Raw genomic sequence first — 20,543 nt, forward strand, 5'->3', positions numbered from 1 at the left:
CTTTTAGTTCTTTCCCCGTTTCACCAATATAACAACTATTACAATCACTGCACCTTATCTTGTAAATCACTCCTCCTCTTCTTTCCATCAGCTTCTCTCGGCTTTCCTCCTTCTCTTCTTTTTCTTTTTCCTCATGTGTAACTCATCCAATAGTCTCCTACTTCCTTTCTTTTAAGTTGAAACGTTCCTTTTTTTCTTTAGAGGTCTCTTGAGTATCTCAGTATCTTCTCCTATACTTTCTATTCCTCCCATAGCTTCTTTTCCTTAGCTCCACCTTTTTTATTATATTCCTTCTTCTTCTTCTTACTATTCTGGTCCTTTCTTATCCTTTCCATCCTTAGCTTTCTTTTGTCATATCCGTTGGTCTCCAATTGGTTGTGAAATTTCTGTATGTCTTCCTCTGCCTTTCTTCTGTCACTATTAATCCACAAGATTCTCTTCTCTATATTTTCTAAGAAATTTATCTTTGTTGATCTATCAAAATCATTCCTTTTGTGACAGATGTTCCCTGGTGCACACTTCTTCTGGAACCATTCTGTGACCAACTTGTCAACCTATCTGCTTATTTTCATATCCAGGAACACAATGGCCCCTTCCTCTTCTATTTCCAATTCCAGCTCTATGTCCTTCTCTTGATCTTCTATTTCCTTCACAAATTTTGTATTTTGCCTTGGAGTACCCTCCCGAAGCAAGCATCGACATACCTGCAGAGAAACATAAGTTTGTCTCCTCATTTCCTTTTGGCTTCCTTTCCCCACCGATTCAACATTATCTCCGCCAATACCAGACTCATTCTCGATCCTATTCCTAGGCCCTTCTTGATCCTTGCTAACCTTTCCCATATAACGCGGAAACTGTTCCTCCATATGGTCTTCAAGGCTTCTTTGAGCTTTTCTCCACCCCAATTCTTTCCTTCCATTTCTTCTGACACTGCTTGCAATATATATTCCCTCTTCAAGCACGGGAACATTGTTTTCATATGAATGTTACACAACAGCGTTCTACCCTTTGTACATCCCATGTTGTCCAGGCTGTTCTTAAGCTCCTTAGAATTTTTAACACTAACACTCTCCTGCTCTCTAATTAAAACTTCACATATTCTCTTGACTTTTTCCTCCAGCGGTTCACACAGAATCCCTCTGCAGTCAAGCACCGGCCTCAGCATAATTACTTCCTTATGTATCTTAGGAAATCCTTTTATTACTAGAATTATTCCTTCTTCAGTTAAACCTTCTTGGTAACCTTCTTTTAGAGAAGAAAATGGATCAGCAGTGTTTCGTTTCATTTCTGTCAACTTTTGTTATGATTGGCTGAATCAGTTTTGATCAGCCAATCAGTGTTCAAAACCATTTTCTTGAATTATGTTATATTTAGATTCAAGTCTCTCTTGTTTACAGTGTTTGATAAAGCCAATATTTTCAGTCAGTTGGCGCATCCGTCACACATTTATTATTTTATAAATAAATGTTGCTTTGCTCAGCAATTTGTATTTTTTTAGTGTATGTTATTGAAGATTTCAAAGCTAGTATGAATCTGTTACGTTTGTAGTTAGGATTTTACGTTAAGCTGTAGTTTCATGTCATATATAGCTTTGCTACTGAACGGGACTCCAAACCTCAAACCACTCGCCATGTTTTCATCTATTTATATTTAATAAGTGTTTAGTTACTTAAAAACCTCAAATGGGAGTCTAAGAAAGACAAAAGATCAAGCACGTAACATATCTTTATTGATAATTTTATAGTTTATTTCTGTGGTTACTTTGTGATCCCCTCGCTTATTCTCCAGGAGGCATCCGCTTGGGAACCACTGGTTTAAAATTTAAGGCTATGTAAAGTTGACCCTAGTATATTCATCCTAAAGAAAAACAGAGCTAACTTTACATTGTCTGGGACAATCTCGTGGCTATATCTTTAACGTACGCGTCTTTGGCCCAGGAGATCCGGGTTCGATTGCAGGCATATTATCATGTGGTTCAGATTCCACGTGAAGCAGTAGGTCCGTGTCTCATTATAGCCTTGGTGTTGAAAGGAACGCTAAACTCCGACGAAATGTAATGCAATTTACATTGTATACTCCAGTTGGTATCTTTATGTGGTTCATAAAGAATGCTAGGTAATAAAGGCCATCTGGTCCAAGTTGGTGAGCATTTCTCGTACAATTGAACCGAGTATGGCTTATCTAAACGACACTACAACGCAATTTTCCGCAAAATAATTCTAAACTAGACCTACTCTTCGATGCAAATGAAGACTCACTGGACTGTGTGATGTAAAGTTAATTTGAAAAACGTTTTCCTACATGGTAAAAGTAAGCTCAAGACATTTTTAATTTTGCATTTTCAAGTAAGTGGAACGCAAGTTCTCGATCGAAAGAAAGTGCAATTGCAAAGCAAAGCGCACAATTTCTGCAGAAGCCAGTGCATTCATTGTGAGCACGGTCAGCTAATATGTGATCTTATAAAAATGTTAAAATTGTAGATAGAATAGCATTTATGTGTAGTGCGGTTTTTGAAACTATTATTTGGACGAAGGCTTATTTAAGGATAATATATTTGTATCGCTTAAAACGTGAACATAAATGAAGATTTATAATGGAATGTATTTCACAAGTAATAATATTGATAATCTCCTATTTTTTCTTTTTACACACACACGCACACAACACAGAAACGAAAACAACAATCATAGTAGCAGGTTGAACTTGAAACTTTGTGACATCATCGGAAAGAGGCCAGTAGGAGTGTTACTTCTGCCATGTATTGCAGTGGTGCACCCCCCCCCCTCATGTCCATGACGCACCCCCCTCAATTGTCTATCCGTAGGTGTTCTTCCATAAAAAAATCTTTTCGATTAATTTTTACACACCCTTAAACATATTTATATAGATTTTTAACCCCCCCCAAATATTTCAATGACGCAGTTTGCGTCATAGCCCCCCCTTTTGGGCACCCCTGTGTATTGGATGAACCTCTTGGGATCTGCGAAAATGACTACTGTACCTGGTTTAGTGGCGAGGTAACACGGGAAACGTAAGCAAAATGGAAGTCAAAAGCCAGTATTGGAGGGGGAAGGACTTTACGGATGAAATAACAGAATAGTACAATGAACATGGTCTACTCACGGCTTAATCTGCATCTAAAGAATAGGGAATGTGAGCTCCTTCTTCATATTCCATGAAGAGGATTTGATCTATTGCGTGGTCAATTAAAGAACCCGGTTGATTTGCAGTAATAGTCCGGACATGCTGAATAATGTTCTGAGTTGGAATGTGCCTCTGATGTACTAGACTTTTTAGGTACCCCCACAATCAAAAGTCATATGGAGTGTAGAAGGGTGATAGGGTTGGTAATGCAAAGACAAAACAATGCAGTGTTCTGTGAAATGCTTGCGAAGAATCTGCTATACGTGATACGCCATATGTAGTGTCGCTCCGTCCTCCATGAAAACGGTTGATTCGAGACACCTGCGTTGCTGCAACTGTGGTATAACAAATCGACGATACTATTAGCTACCCTCGTATCTAAGAAGAAAAAAACTTCACAGGAGAAGAAATAACAGGTTTGAAAAAGTTGGACATTAGTTAAAAGTCAGCGACTTGTTTGATGGAGAGGTCAGTTTGTTATTGTAATTGACTTCTTCATCAGAAAAATCGCCGAATTGACTTCTCCATCAGAAAAATCGCCGACTTTCAACTAATCTCCAACTTTTTAAACTTTTCATTCTTCTGTAAAGTTGTGTATTGTTTTTGAGATACGAGGTAGCTGCGAAGTACAGTCGAAATGTGGCCAGCATGTTGGCATATCTCTGAAAAGTGATGGACCATGTCACTGGCCCATTTGAACCATCGTCCTCGTAGAAGTACTATCAAAGGATAAACTTAGTAGTACACCCACACCACACATTTAATGCAGGAGTACATCGTGTATTTTATATGGGTTTTCGCTATCTCATGTGCAGCAGTTGTGGATTTAACAGCCCACGGTAAAAGGAGCCCCATCACTCCAGAGAATTTTCCACGTTCAACCATTTTCCACTTCCGTGTGTGCACGAAATGTTCATTGAAATGTTATACGAGTACCAGGATCTGCGGGGCGAATTGATGTTTCAATGTTATTTTGTAAGGATACCAATATAGCACTCTGGAGTGAATTTTCTACACAGTTGAATAGGACATGTCAAAATGTTTTGACACTGTCTTCGCACTTACCACACCACTGTTATAATATGCGAGGAAATGTTTATTGAGTAACCTTCGTATTAGTATATTTCACAGTTTGATTTAGCAGGCTTTTTAAGATAATTCCAACAAGACCTACGTAGTCAACAACAGTGAACTAAGTTGCATCGATTCCTTCAGTCAGTAATTATTTCTTATCCTATAATATACTCAGTGAAAAGTAATTTAAATTTGGACAAAAAGGAACGATAAGGAACTCACTGAAAGATTCTTAACAGTGACGACCCTATATTAAGTTCTTGGAATGGTGCAAGCACAGGGATAAAAAATTGTGTACGAAAAGAATAATTTTATATTACTTCACCTATATTACTATACAATATGTCTGCGGGAGTAGGTGACGTCATCGTCCTCCTCGTCACTGATTCTTAACCTTTACATAATTCAGAGCATAGAAAACACGTTAGGGCATGGAAAGTCAAAGGACAACTTGAACGACACCTCTACTAGGGAAAATTTATAAGAGGAGAACGGAAATGACAGTCAGGTAACATAGATAATAAAGAAAGTTAAAAGGTCGTATGGTAAAAAGTTCAATAGCAAATTCGTTCAGGAATGTAAATGCACTAACGTTATATTCTGGAATTAATGAAGTAAAGATAAGAGAAAAATTAAAGTAGTGGATTGTCCGTAAAATACAATAGATTTTAAATAATTGCACTTGCAAAAGCTGCGTTCTATTATGCAAAATACTTATTTCAGCATTTTCCGTAAATGATAAGTCGTATATATGCGTATCGGTGGACCAGTTCCTCCTCTAAGGATTTATTATGCGCTGAGACGAACTAGATCAATCAAACCTGTTTATTTTGTTATCTCTTCTTTTTCTGAATTTTAACAGTACTCTTCTAACTTGAACAACATAGTAGATTGTTTGTTCATTAACGTAATATGCTTGATTCTAGTCAATTTTCCTCAGTCAAGTCTTGATAAAATACTTCAGGAATTATATAATTTCTCTGAGGTTCACCATAGCGCATCCCCTACACCACATCGAATTGTGCATTAGTGGAATCTGTGACTAAAAATAATGGATTTTAACTTTTACAGGATTCCGATCCGACATTTCGTTCTCGAGTTAGGAATTTATTTATTTATTTATTTTTATTTATTTATTTATTTATTTTTATTTTTATTTATTTATTTATTTTATTTTATTTATTTATTTTTTTTTGCAATTTTCCAGCAAATTTTAGACTCGTTACATGTTTTCGGTGTTGTTTTCAACATCCTGTATATATATATATATATATATATATATATGTATCTTAGCGCCAAAGAAACTCCTAGCATTATTATTTTTAAAACAACAAAGAATAAACCAGTTCGTCTCGCACTGGTACTGTAACCTGTATGACATGTACTTGCCAATCGAACATTCACGATTCATTTCTTGGTTGATATGAAATTTATTCCTGTTGTCTAATTCTGAAATGACCCTAGAATACGCACAGCTACTGTAACAAAGGAAACTCCACAAACCTGGAGGATTAAGATACTTTTAGCTTAATTGCTAATTGGAGGTGACACCATGTACTCACTAGGGAAACCGAAGTCAGACTTCTATGTGTAATATATGTTAACCCACTTAAAGAACTAGTATTTTAATCACAGAAAAAGAAACAGTATGTTTATGAAGTTAATATTTATTTTATTTTTAAAAAGGTATATCAAGTAAATAGGTTGAAAAGATAAAAAATTCTCAGGTTTTCTTTATTACCAAAGTACATTCCAGCATTTAAAAAAGAACACATAAATATATACGAGTTAATTGTTTTAATACCAGTATCTCAAGAGCTCGGAATTCCTTTTAAATGATTTCGCACAAGATTCGTAAGAAACTATGATTTTTTCTATGTATCCATCATAGTAGTCTAGCCTTATCGGGCTCGTGAGAAAACACCTGAAAATAAAAAGAAATACATTATGAAGCATAGAAACATTTAAAAGAAAATTTAAAACAGTAGCGACCAACATAGTACAACGATAACATGTATTTATATAATTACATAATAAATTGGTGGTTCCGCCGAGGAACATTTGGTGATAGTTGAGAAGATTAGTAATATCTATCAACACAGACTACATAACACTAACAAATCAACGACGAATATATAAGAGATTATTTTGAGACATCAGGAAACCGATCCATACGTTAGAGTAAAAGACCAGTCTGCTGGAAATAATTCCATACATAATATGGAGTTGCAGAATTTCATGCAGCAAGTGAAAGAGTTAATGGAACAAACCACTTCTAAATTGGAGTTTACGCATAGTCAAATATGTTAAAATAGGACAAATAGAACAACAAATAAATGGCAAAGTGGCGTAACTCAGTTTTGAGACATTGTGAAATGTTGAGACATTTATTAGAATCGATACAGAAAATTCGGAGAAATCGGTTCTTTGCGCTGCCATCTTTGGACTATGCCTGGTCTTTTAATTCTGAGTTACGCAACTTCGTCACCAACAGATTATGGTTTCAAATTTATGGAAATGACTTAATCCATTTTTATTTTTAAAAAAATGAGTTACGCTACTTTGCTATCCAACGCCTCATATGTTATGATCCCAGTAATTTTTCCTTAAATTGCGAACCATTTAAGAATTCCCATAGTTCGAGAGTCATATATACGACGATAACATGTGTTTACGTTCTTTTAGTTTTTTAATATGTTGGGAAAGAATGTTATTTTTATCTGGCAATAGCTACAACATAGTAGTAGAAGAAAAGAATGTTATTAAAATGTAATGAATAATTTTGATTTTGAAAATGTTTGGTGCGTGTTTACCACTAGAGAAGAAATGTTTACTGATTCGTCGTAATCTGATTTTTATAGTGACAGTTTCGGTTACAAAGGTTTCGTTTATAACATAAGTATCCATATATATCAGCAGGACGCCATATAATTGGGAATTATATGTAATTGCTCAGAAGCAATTATTAACTATGTTTTTCAGTGAGTGAAACACTGTTTAATCATTTGAATCATAATCGTAATAAATGACAACAGTATTAAATAAAGATGTGCAATGATAAATCTTTTAAGTCAATCGAACTGCGGTGTGAGGTTATAATAGGACGATACCATATGTCTTCATTGTTTGATCTAAATTTAAAAACAGCATCGTTAGATATTGTTGTTAATTTTCTTATTCAGTCATCAGCAAAATTAAACATCTTATATATGCTTTGCTAATAAAATATAATATTAATTTTGCCCACAGCAGCATCAATCACAATTTTTTTTATAAAATATAACTTATTCAAAGGGGAATAGCTAGGAACAGAACTATTTTTCCAAATTGTATAAGCTTTTGCATTATAGTAAACTTCATACAGAAATTGTCTTATGTCTTAATAAATTATACGAATCTTAGGTACGTACCAACAGGCATATCTCCTATTTTATTTGTATACTTTCTCGCTGATTTAATTTTATTGCACATTTTAAACTTTCGCGGTATTTAACCATCACATTTAATTACTACTTTTGTGCACTAGATCTCCACCATACATTTGTATTCTAATATGAGTTCCTTCGTGGCTTAGTGGTTAGCGCGCACACCTTTGGCGTGAGAGATTCGATTCCCGGCGGGAGCGCATGTGGTTCGGATTCCACGTTAATCAGTAGGTAAAGTCTCATATAGCCTCGCTGCTGAAAGGGAAGCTAAGCTCAAAAAATCAATCAATATTCTAATATGTTAAATTTTAATGGATTGTGTTGTAGACAAAGTAGGCCTAACAGGAGGTTTTCAAGAATTTAAATGTTTTCATCACTCCACCCCCTAGTCCTTAGTTTGGATCAATATATAGAAAGACACTCAGCAATGACAAAGTAAAAATGAGTACTGTTTCGATTTTCTCGCATCTTTCCAATATCTCCCGATATACTGTTATTTACACCCTCTTGAAAGAAGTGTACTGTTACCCCTGAACACCGCGGAGAACGTGAATTGTTTTGAGGCAGTAAAAATATTGTAGTATACTGAAAGTAAATTTATATATCTAGATTATTCTTTAACATAATGGACAATACACATATTAGTGAATTCTCCCATTACTAATTTCCGTTTTCGAGTTGGGTAAATTCCGAAAAATGAACGTTGTATAAACTATTTTCCTAGCTTGGCCCTGGAACTGGTTCACAAAGGACAAGTTTTCTTCACATCTACGGTCTATCTTGGAAACATTTGTGGAAATATTACATTTCCATACTTTAAAGAAATTTGTCAGGGGTAAAGAACACTGTGTTAGTGGCCAAGTTAACATAACGAATGGATATTCGAACTTTTTTACGACAAGACAGAACACATATCAATATAGGAAAGTATTGAAGGAACATACTTATTGTTTATGTCGTTCTAGTGCATTGTATTTTTCTGTTTAAGAAAATCACTGTAACTGTTGAAGTGTAATATCTTTTAAAAAAAATTTACGGAAGTTAATTTTCTTCAGTGTAAGTTTCGTATACCAACTTGTGGAAAGAAAATGATATAATTATTATACTTTAACATTCGGTATTTTTTAAATTCATGAGTCATCCTTGAAGATGACTCGAAAACCAGCAAAACATTTTCTATATCTCTGTATTGTATTCTGAACCCAATATCTTCTAGCGTGATGATCGGCAAGCCCAGTGGCCGTCTTTCACACCAATGTTGTTCATACATATTTTAGGCCATATAACATTGTCTTTTAGCGTTGCTTTGAAGGGATTTAGAATGCCAGGCCGTTTGTTTTTCCGTCCAAATGTAAAGATTTTCAGCTGTCTAGAGGCTATGCCTTTCTAAATATTGAAACCAAATTTTGAATTTAAGCTTTTAACAAAATTGTCTACATTGATTTCTTTTATTTTCCTCTTACCTCCAAAAATAAGAGTCGATTACTGAAAATTGACAATTAAAATTTGCGATTAATCGATAACGATTTTCATGATTTTGTTCATATTTTACAAATCAATGTTTGATAATATTTTGATAATATAAAACTCAGTTGCCCTAGAAATATCCAGAAGAAATAGTTTGGTCTTGAGGTTAGTCATTGCGAAAGATTTTCTCAACAATGCTCAGGGGATTTCCTTCTCATATCAAAAAAAATAAATGTTTTGTTAAATAGCCTGAAAATTTGGCAGAATTCACTTGTCCTGAAAATCTCCGCAAGGAATGGATTTCTTTAGGATCTTCCTCGTAACAACTCAGATGATTTTCTTCATATATCATAAATAAAATTCCAATAATAATGTGACAAATATGGCATAGCACATTTGTCCTTTAAAAATTAATACTGAATAGTTTACTCGAGGGTATTTTCTCGAATGATTTTCTTAAAACAATTCAATTCATTATGTACATATTTGACAAAAAAGTTGTTTGATTAATATCCAACAATATGCAATAAGTTGTTGGTCCTTAAACAAAGTCAACTACTAGAATTTACTCTTCTATTAATGTTTTCGGATTATTTTCTCAAAATCAACTCAGGCAATTTTCTTCGAGGACATAACATATTTATCTTTAAAAATCTGTAACGGATAGCTTATTCTTGGATTTAGTTCTCCTGGACCATTACCTGAAAAGGTGATTGAGCGTATTTTCTTCATACTTCTTAAATAAATGTTTAACTAATAACCCTACAATACAAGTTAAATTATGTTTCAAGTATAAATTCACAAATGATAGTTTATTGTTAGACATTAGTTCATTTTTTCATTCTTTCTAAAAACGATTATCTACACATTACGTTCTTAACCCTTTAACTTTACACAAATCACTTGTCTAGAAAATACCCATTAGCATATGTTATATATTTCTTAACGATTTCATTAAATGTTTTTCACGTGATTTTGATGACATCTCAAAATTCATATTTATTAATGTCATATGGCCTAATCTGTCGAACAAGTAATGTCTCATATGAGAGTTTTCAAACGGTAGTTTATATTTGTGGCTGAGTTATTCGAGAAGAAAAATTTTCAAAAAACCAAAATTTCTGCTGTTTCACAAATGAATCTTTAATAGCTACTACAGCATCACAAGATTTGGCTTAAGTAGTGCAACGAGAAAATTTAGTGCGATGGACTGTACTATCACCAAATGAATTATAGAAAGTTAAATTTATCATTTCACTTCAGAGTGAGGCACTGAATAAATAGCACAAGGAGAAAATAATGTTTTTAATTGTGTTAATGTCCAAATATTTTGCAAAGTGGTGATACGAATACACTTTCAAGAAAACGGGAAGTAGTTGAGAATAGAAATTTAATATCTTAAGTGGATCGTAATTGTATGTATGGCTCATATATCAGCATATTTGAAAATTATGTTATTCTGCAGTATTGTGGCGAGTTCAAATGTAGATACTAATGTAGTCCAGAAATATCATTTCATTTTACAGAAAAGGATACCGTACATATAACTTCTGATCCCTGTATGAACTTATATAAGAAAATCAGTTTTCCTCTATTTTTCAGATAACTCAACATGAAGTTTCACACTCCCTGTATATCATTTTGATCAGTTCTACAAATACTACTGATTCTGTACGTCTCATATCAATATATGTCAATGAGACATTTCAATGTTTCATAATTGTACAACTTTTACCCGTTAAATGATATTGATATCGTAGAATTTACATTTGTAATCAAAACTTAAAATTTTTTCCTCACATGAAGTTAGTATATTAGGAAGTACGTGAGTATCAAACACCGCTTGTTTCTTATTCAAACGACACAATTCCTGGGTATGAGTTGGAAATATTTTAATGCCGGCCAAATTTACTATATAACATAACATTGAAGAAGGACATAGTATGCAAAACAACGTTTATTTCATCTTGATATTATAATTAGTAGAACCTAGATTCTATTCTTGTGTTATTAATGTGATACTCCATTATGGTAAGACTACCCATGGATTTGGATTGATTATTATAACAAAAGAAACACTGTCTTTAATGTCTGAGGAAGGATATGTTACATATCCGAAACCATTAGATGTTATAATTTAAAATACAGTGGGTTTGAAGCTTTGGTCAGTGTTTCTTTTGTTTAAAAAAACTCCATTATGCTAACACATAGAGCAACAAAAAGGTACTTGCTTTTTGTACGAGCAAAGTTTAAAGCAAGAAGTGTCTATGTTGTTCATAAATATATTGCCGAACCATGAATTAATGAACCCCTGACTTTGGACCTCTGCCAAGTAGTTTTGGATGCATAAGTAATACTCATATGCAGCTGTAATATTTCAACGTACTTATCTTTAACCATTGTATAACTACAGTGGGATCCATAAAATACTACTTTTCAATATATAAATAATTATATAGTAGTAACAAATAATGTTTATATCAATATTGTTGGATAACATACCAAAAACAGCACAATGTTTTAAAGTATCTTTTGTATATCTTTTAATTTATTAGCGTGCCAGACAGTTATTTGTTTATGGATGATTTATGCATTTTAGTGTTCTAATTGAATTTATAACTAGCCCTATTATGATGCAGGACTCTTAACCAATTTACACTCAATCAATATTTCAAAAATAAGTTTCAATTCAAATTGTTATTGGTTGCCATGAATAGCATTTAATTTTTAAAGTACGTAGTTGATGTACACATATTATTGAATAGCATGACTACATACACATGTTTACCTATATACATTATTACTGATAATGGCTCGACATGTAACGTAAAGAATAAAGTAAATGATTAGTATACTTACTGCAAATTCTATTTATTTGATCACTCTTATCCTTACAATCACCCTTCCCATCACACAACCAGCTGTTGGGGATGCACCTCCCTAACTTACATCGAAATTGATCGGGTTCACATGAGCGATTCTCAGCTAATAGAAAAAATATACATTGAGAGGGAAAGTTTAATTAATATTAACTTAATCACATTATTCTTTGCATTTTTCAATATAAAAAATTGATTATACCTATGATTCATTCTGCAAATAAATACTGTAAAAATAAGTGTAAAACAATTGTCAACATTAAGATTTATCGTGTTTTCTGTAGTGCGTATGATGTAACTGAAATGAAAACATATTTACTATTTTTGATGACTTACTTTATTTTAAAATTCTTAATTGATAATTTTTGTTGAAAGAAGTTATTTTCTTTATTTACACATTTAATCCCATGATATTACATATTTAACTCCAGAGCCTCATGTTTAAACTACTCTGATAATTACATCGTTTTCCACACAAACAATTTACAAGTTAGTAAAGCAGTAATAGAGTCGGAATCTGCGCATACCTTCATGTGTGATTATTATTATAATTCAGTGAATTTGCACCTTGACAGGAAAATGCGACGTTGCTATATTAAGAATTGCTAATCGTTCAAGTTGTCGAAACTGAGGACAAACGCTACGTGGGACTGGTATTAATTCAATTTTGATTGTTAAAGCCAGGGATGAGTGTACTGTTGAACTTAGGTTATATTACTTTATAATTTTACTTTGTTTGATCTTGGTCAGTATGACATTAGAAGTATATTTGTTTGTCTTTAAAGTGATAACATTTCCACTTCTCTTAAAAGTGAAGTTGCCTATTGGTTTACGGAAGTAATCATTGGTTAAAAAAAAGAAAAAAAAGAAATACATTTTTATGTGAAGGTGTCGAAACAATACATCTAATACATCGTTATTGGCAATTATGTCATTACTAAAGTTCTTACAAAATTAGAACGGAGGTTGTACGAGTTGACAATTTACCAATATTGCTTTTCGTTTAAAAGGTGTTTGCATGTTCTTTAAATTATTATCGGGTATTTGATTACACCCAGGGTGAGTATTTTCAAATCAACTTTCCATTAAAAAAAGAAAGTGAGAGGGTGTTAAATCAGAAAAGACGTAGAAGGAAATATTTCAGTGAACTATTTTGGCAACTGTTCTTTTGAATTAGCATTACTGCAGTAAGGAAAACATAATTACATTACATATAAGTAGTCCATATTATGTTACAGTGTTCCTATTTGGAAATATTAGTTTAGTATGAATGAAATGTTCGTATTAACATCTTGTTGTAAACTCAATGCAGCTAACAACGCATCGATAGACTAAGGTCACGTATCCAATGTAACAAACTCTGTACATGTTCAGCAAACAGCCTGAAATATGCGAATAGCTAGGATGCAACGTTGCTGCCCACAGCCGTATTTAAAGTGCACTAGGGAGAACACTCAAAGCGATTGATTTTCTAGAGAAGTTGAAACTGGTATAGTTAGCTCCCAACAAACCGAAGAAAACATTGTCAGTATCTTTGGGTCAGTAATGACGAATGGACGCATGTTTTGCCGTTCGAATATCAAATTTTGTTCTGGTTACCTAGAATTGGAAAATTGGCATGGTAGACGTGGAACCACATCATGTGCATTTGACTTCTTCGTTGGCACCGTGAATTCGAATCATCACAGAAACATTCGTCCAATTGGAGACGAGTTGGCATGACCATACATTATCTTTGGAAGATCTGTGTAATCAGAAAGGTAAATAAGTTGTAATCACGGATGGCATATGAACTGACACGAGCCAACAAGATCATCGGCTGGATTATGTTTTCTCTCTGAATACGTGGAATAACAAAGAATATTTGTAGCATCACAACTTCAGCTGGTAAATAGATATCCTATGACAAGAGTAAGCCGTCAGGACAATGGTTTGATCATGACAAAAGTCAGGAGCAGTTTCTTAAACCACCTCTTTATTGATGGAATGTGTTGTTTCTAGCATTATGGCCTATGCTTGGCGTGTACATTTTATTTTCCTCCAGTGTGGTGAAACCCTCAATGCAATTCGTTAAGCCACTGCACTCCATGAAATGCATCCCAAAATTGTATACAAGCAAGGATCAACAAACTGTTCTTATGTTTAAAAAAAACAATGATCGTCAATGTTTCACATGAAAAACGGTGCTGTCTCCTCGAACTACAGACGAAAACTCGTCCTTACCCACCACATTCCTCTGATATCTTCCCACTGACTACCACTTCTTCCGTTTTATTTATTACTTATTGGAGAGGTAGCAATGTACTTCTGACACTAATCTCTTGCACAAGCAATCCAATCGTTGTCAGAGCAATGAGAAGAGGTGTGTGCGATGAGGGGCTTGAGTGATTTCAGACAACAACAATTTTGATTAACCAAATATTATATTTTTTTAATTTTATTTTATTTTGTTTTTTGGAAATGAACTTGAGCGCAAGATATCATTCGCAACAACGTATAGTAATAAAATTTGTTTGTGGGCACTAAAGATTTCTTCATTTGTGATTCACTCGGAGTAACAAAATTATAGAATTTACGAATTAACCCGCAATTGTATTTTTCTGAACACTAACTTTAAACATTCTTTTGGCAAAACTATCTAAATAGATATCCCATTACTCTTGCTTCAATTGTTGTTTCAAGATTAAAAATCACCCATCTCATAAGTACTTGTAAACGTACGCTCATGTCTAAAATTATTGTCGCATGTCTATAAATATGTTATTATAGGAATATAATTTGATAACGAATTCGACGGTATTTATGTTAGTATGTGTATAATCGGCAAGGACATGTATGTGGCAAATTTCATGTCAAAAGAGCAGTAAATAAGAACAATAAAATGAAAATAAAACTTTCTTATCCATTTAGCAACATTTTGTTTTACTCATTCTAATTTTCGTATTTATAATTCTTTTCCTATGAAATTTACCACAAATATACATTTCCCGATTATACACATAGTATCAGTATTAAAAGTACCCTGCAAAATCACTATCAAATTCTATTCTTACAAGAAGACAGTTATAGATATGCGACAATCATTTTGGACATGAGTGTACATACAAAACATATATTTTCAATAGTTGAAGAGAGAACCGATGTCCTGGTACTCAGAACAGCAATGTTAGAGGTGAGATACTACGATAATGAGTGACGTACAGTACAAACATATTATTATAAAGAGTCATTGAGTTATTACAAATTATTATTATTATTATTATTATTATTATTATTATTATTATTATTATTATTAAGGAAAGGAAAGAAAACCTGGATAGTAAGCAACACAACCATAGTTTTCGGACATAGCAACACAATCATTCCAAATCATTTACTGCATATTTCGATAAAATAGGGAATTGTATTGTAAGATGGAAAAGCAAACAACATCTTGTAGCATTGTCTACTTGCGAATCAGAAATTGTAGTCATATGTTTGTGAATTAAAATCGATAAGGAACTTATTAACTGAGTTAAAAAGAGAGAATGTATAGATAAATCCATAACAGTAGAAACTGATAGGAAATCTGTAGATTTGAACAATCGAACAGAAGTAAAAGGAAGAACAAAACATATAAATATGAAATATTAATTTGTAAAAAAAAAAGTACCAAACAGAGAAATAAAATTATGTCATGTAAAGTCAGAAGAGCTTGTAGCAGATAAGTTAACAAAAAGAGTTATAAAAGAAAAATCGAAAGTGTAAAAAGAGAGATTTTTGTAGAAGAAAATAGGTAAATGTATTATCGTAGCGCAATGATGCAAAATGGGCAATTGTAGTTTTTCAACATTGCGTCACTGCTTATGATGAGTAATCTGTGTGTGAAACTGAAAAAAAAGGCGGAAAGAAACGAGTGGATTTAATATCTTAATATCATATCTTCTGCTAAATCACAGCGAATATTTATAGTATCAAATGGACGAAACCTTGGTGGTTTATCTCCACATTCATATTAGAAGTATCTAAGGTTACATTGAAATATTCAATCAATATTTTTCTGTCGTCAATGAATTTAACCTCATTTTCTAAGTTACCTGTACCATTGTGCAATGGAATTTGTGATTAAATATATTTTTTCTAAATCTTTTAAGTTGTATTGACCAGTTGGAACTGTGATTTGCTGTGGAATTCCATCTAATTTTACTTTTTTAAAGTATCAAAATCAATACCACCAGAAATAAGCATATGTGCTGTTAATTTATTATTTTTCTGTAATGTTTTTGTTAGCTATGTTGTGAAAAATCCTGTAAGAGGAATTTCTGAAATGGTTTCTTTGTTATCAAATGGATATTGCAGATTCATGTTTAACACATATAAATAACCATATAAATTATATATTCTCATTTATTATACAATAAATAAAATGAATAATTGGGATATTAAAGTAAGAATAAGAGAACAGTTTAACATTCCACGATAATGACCTTCACGCAAAGTGAAACGAATCATGAAAGTAAGTGTATGATGTTAGAGTAATTGGAGATAGGGTATATGAAAATATAGAAGGGAAAGGAGTATCTCGAGATAACGCACGACCACGACGTCGTCTACTCTAAACTTTCTTGTCCACGTATGAAACGATTGAGCATTTCCACCAGCAGTAAGAATAGTATCATTGAGCCACCGTAGCTACACCTACCAGAAAGAGTGTGTGGTAGTTTAATTTTGAAAATGAACCTGCAGATGACACTTTATTTGGCATGTGTATTTGTATAGATTTCCATTTGAATTTTTAATCTTCTTTTCTAGTTTTTTCAAAAGTTAGAAAATATGACATACCATTGTATTCGTTCAGCAGTTGAACTAAGAAAGACTGTCAGCGTTTTCAGTGTTTGTTCTAGAAGGGAAGAAAATGGGAGGGTGTTTCACTATGGTGGTTATACGAGCTGTTAAAACCTAGTGCGAGATTTCGAGTCTGCATGAATTTTGCATCTAAGTTTCAGAGAGAGGAATGTAAAATATTGTCCACACTAACACGTGGGTCCATTTTCTACTGATGAATGATAAAGAAAACAATGGTTTAACTTACCGCAAGCAAGTCGAGTTTCATCACTTCCATCACCACAGTCACGTTCACCATCACACACGAAACTATTTGGTATGCAAGCTCCAGATCTGCATTTAAATTTGCCTGGTTGACATGTTCGGTTGGCTATTAATGAATAGAATTACTTTAATATTCAATGCAATACGTTAGAAAGTGTTTATATTATATTATATAACAATGTCGAAAAAGTATTAAGATAAGTTATTGTACACAAGCCTTTCTTGTAACTAAATTTTAGCCATGCATTATTCAAATTGTTGAATTAATCTATTGAATAATAAGCTGCTCAGAAACGTTATCTAAACGCTGGTACACCTCCTCAGATGAAAATATTAAAGAAAAACTCGGTACCCAAATGCCTAATTTAGGAGTTGTGACTGGTCGAGAAGAATCATAGTAACGAAAAAGTAAAGAATCGTAAGTTAAAAATAAAATATTAAGGTCTAGTAAAGCAACATAGTGACCATGTTAAACCTAGATTCCGTTAGTAAACTAGTGGATGTGAAATTGTGGCGGAAATAGAGTTGGCATCGAAGCAGAGACAAAAATTCATACTTGTCATTTTCAAGAAATTTAAACTAATGAATAAGGAAAACAAAACTAGCACTCATTTCATATTAACTAGTACACTTCTTTTCCCTGAAATGTAGACAGCCTTCGAGATCCTTATGTATTTCCTTTAAATCTGAATCTTTCTCCCTGCATTTTTATCACGGTCAGGGAGAAGAGAGTGATGAAAATTTAGTATGCGTATGACAATTTTGTTGTAGATGAACAAAGTAACTACAACACAGAAATTTACAAATTATCTTAAGTCGTAAATTTGAAACAATATTTTTATTTGTAATCTAGACCGACTAAAAAGCAATGGAAGTAGTAGAAATATCGCAGCTACAATGATATAGTGATTAACCATCTGCCTAACGTGATTTAATTATTATTTTTCTGTCAACTCAGATATCTCCAAGACAGTTACTTTCCTTGAACCCAATACTAAGAAGTAATTGAGGGAGGAAACGAATACTTGACACTTAGATACTTGTTTGTAAAAATATTTCATTCTGAAAGGTCATTCAGAGATAATATTCTAAAAGTTAAGATATCACCGACGACTTGGAACTTATCACTACGTGTACCTTGAAAATTACATTTGTTTCATTTTCAAATATCCTGCAGTAATGTCTATTTTAAACGAAAAGCAGATGCATTTACTAATACAAAGTATATAAAAAATTGGAGAACTTACCACAAAGATTATATGTTTCATCTTCTCCACGAAGGCAATCACGTCTTGAATCACAAACCTGACTGTTTGGTATACATTGTCCAGAATTACATCTAAATTCATTCAGTCCACACGTACGATTCGCTAGTAAAAGAAAATAATATTGCATATTGGCAAGTATATATATTGAGGAAGAACGGTATAATATGATACAGAAATATTAAATATTTATTACACTAAGTGATTGATTTTAAGGGATTGTGATTTTAAACAACCGTTATCTTCTTTTGTGAAGATGTTCAGAAAATTTAAGGATGTATACGAATCTATTTATGTAGATTTCACTCCATAATTGAAAAAGACAACTGAGTATTGCGATACCTGTGTTTACAAAACAATCATACAAGCACATCTCTTGTAAACTCCATGGTCGCTAAATGTTTAGCGTGCGATCCTACGGTGCGGGAAACCGAAGTTCGATTTCTAGTAGGAGTTCATGTGTTTCGTATCCCTTTAGATCTACATCTCATATGTCTTGGATGCTCAAAGAGACGCAAAACTCCTATTGGGCTAATTTTACATTGCTCTTTTCAGAGCTGATATACATCAATCATTATTTTAGATTTAGAAATTGAACAAACATGCTTTTTAAACTCAAAATTATACTGTATCATATTTATGGCTATAGTTAGGCATTGAAGATAAAACCATAATATAACATAAATAAAATATGTTTTATTTCCCTTTATTTCAAAATTATCTTCGAAGAAGAATGTAATTTCTTTATAGAGCTTTACATATTAGAAAGTATCGTGAAAGATGGAGAGAATAGAGAGCTACCCCGGACAGGACAATGTAGAATCTGCAAAACAAATCAAACGCCATCAGTTTGAAATTCGGGAATTAGGATCAAAAGTCGGAGTACTTTTTTATTATCTTTACCTGCGAACAGTCGGATTTATCGTATATATGAAGTGAAACGGGTAGAAGTAATTATTTCGGATAGATTGACAGATGTGTGGTTAGATTACTCTAAAAATTAATGTCATTTATGAAACTGTCATGGCCATATCCACTTGGTTACGTTGGCTTCTTTTCGTCCCCTACTTTTCTTGATATTTCATCGATTAGCTAATTAGTGTGGATGTGTGAAATCAAGCGTCATCTGCCAAGAGCCTCGGTGCATGGAGTGTTGTCTTCCATTCTGGCTCTGTTTATTAGATACAGAATGATTTAGTGAAGACCAATAATTTCTGCTAAGAAAATGCGATAAGTCTAATTCAAGCACGCGATTATGTAATCTCTTAGCTACACCACTAACGTAACATATTCTAAACATCTGTTAATCTATCCAGTGTGGCAATAGTCGCTAGCATTTAAAGGATGTATCTAGTCTCAATAGATAGCCGTGGTCATTGATAAGCGACGAAGGCAAGAGGTTAATTTGAATAGAATGGGTGAAGATTAAACATTTGTTTTACCTTTCTTACAGATTATAATACAATATTACAGTACATTTTATAAAGGAAAAGAGAAATCATGAAACAGTATTATTTACTCTTTTCGGTCACAAGTCTTATACGAAGATGTTCCATGTGACGTTCCCATAATATTAGATTTTTACTATTGTCGTATCTGTTCTATTCTTAGTCTCTTGTTTCTTATTGAAAACGTCTACGTTGAATAGCGGCTGACTTAAATAAGTCTAAATCTACCTGCGTAATTTGCTGAAAATCAAGGTTGGAGCTTATGGCATCATTTTATTTCTAGGCTCCAGGGTGATCATATAACAATAGTATGAATAAAAATTTGTAGGAAATTCACTAGAAGAATTTTTGTTGGCATTTATAGGTGCGTTCTGTATTGTTTCCTAGATAAAGAAGAAAACCATAATTTAAAAATGTGATAATTTCTTTTATTTCTTTGCATTTTTTCTTTATTCAGACTACGATTCAACTTTCCTCTTCACCAATAAAGAATAACGTCGAAGTTGATTTTGAAAGCTGATAACTATGCTTCGGATGCTTAGGTTCCAAAACGATTTAAATTTCATAGGATTTAAAGAAGTGCATTTTAGGATTTAAAGGATTTCAAGAGTTATGTTCATTATGACATTTTGGTATTTAAATACATTTTATTATATTTTTGCACTTTGTTAGGTATTATACAATTTGATTCTTTTCTTTTAACATTAGCTTAATACACTTTAGGGTAATCAGTCTCGTACGAATACAAACATT

General features: G+C 33.0%; 1 protein-coding gene across 1 annotated transcript in view; it reads right to left on the bottom strand.

Moving 5' to 3' along the window:
• The window catches only part of LOC145680809 (uncharacterized), a 708,231-nt gene that overhangs the window by 647,275 nt on the left and 40,413 nt on the right, over positions 1-20,543 (bottom strand). The window lies entirely within an intron of this gene.

Source organism: Thermobia domestica, chromosome 3 (assembly GCF_964235325.1).
Source record: "Thermobia domestica chromosome 3, izTheDome1.hap1.1, whole genome shotgun sequence".
Taxonomy (NCBI): Eukaryota; Metazoa; Arthropoda; class Insecta; order Zygentoma; family Lepismatidae; genus Thermobia; species Thermobia domestica.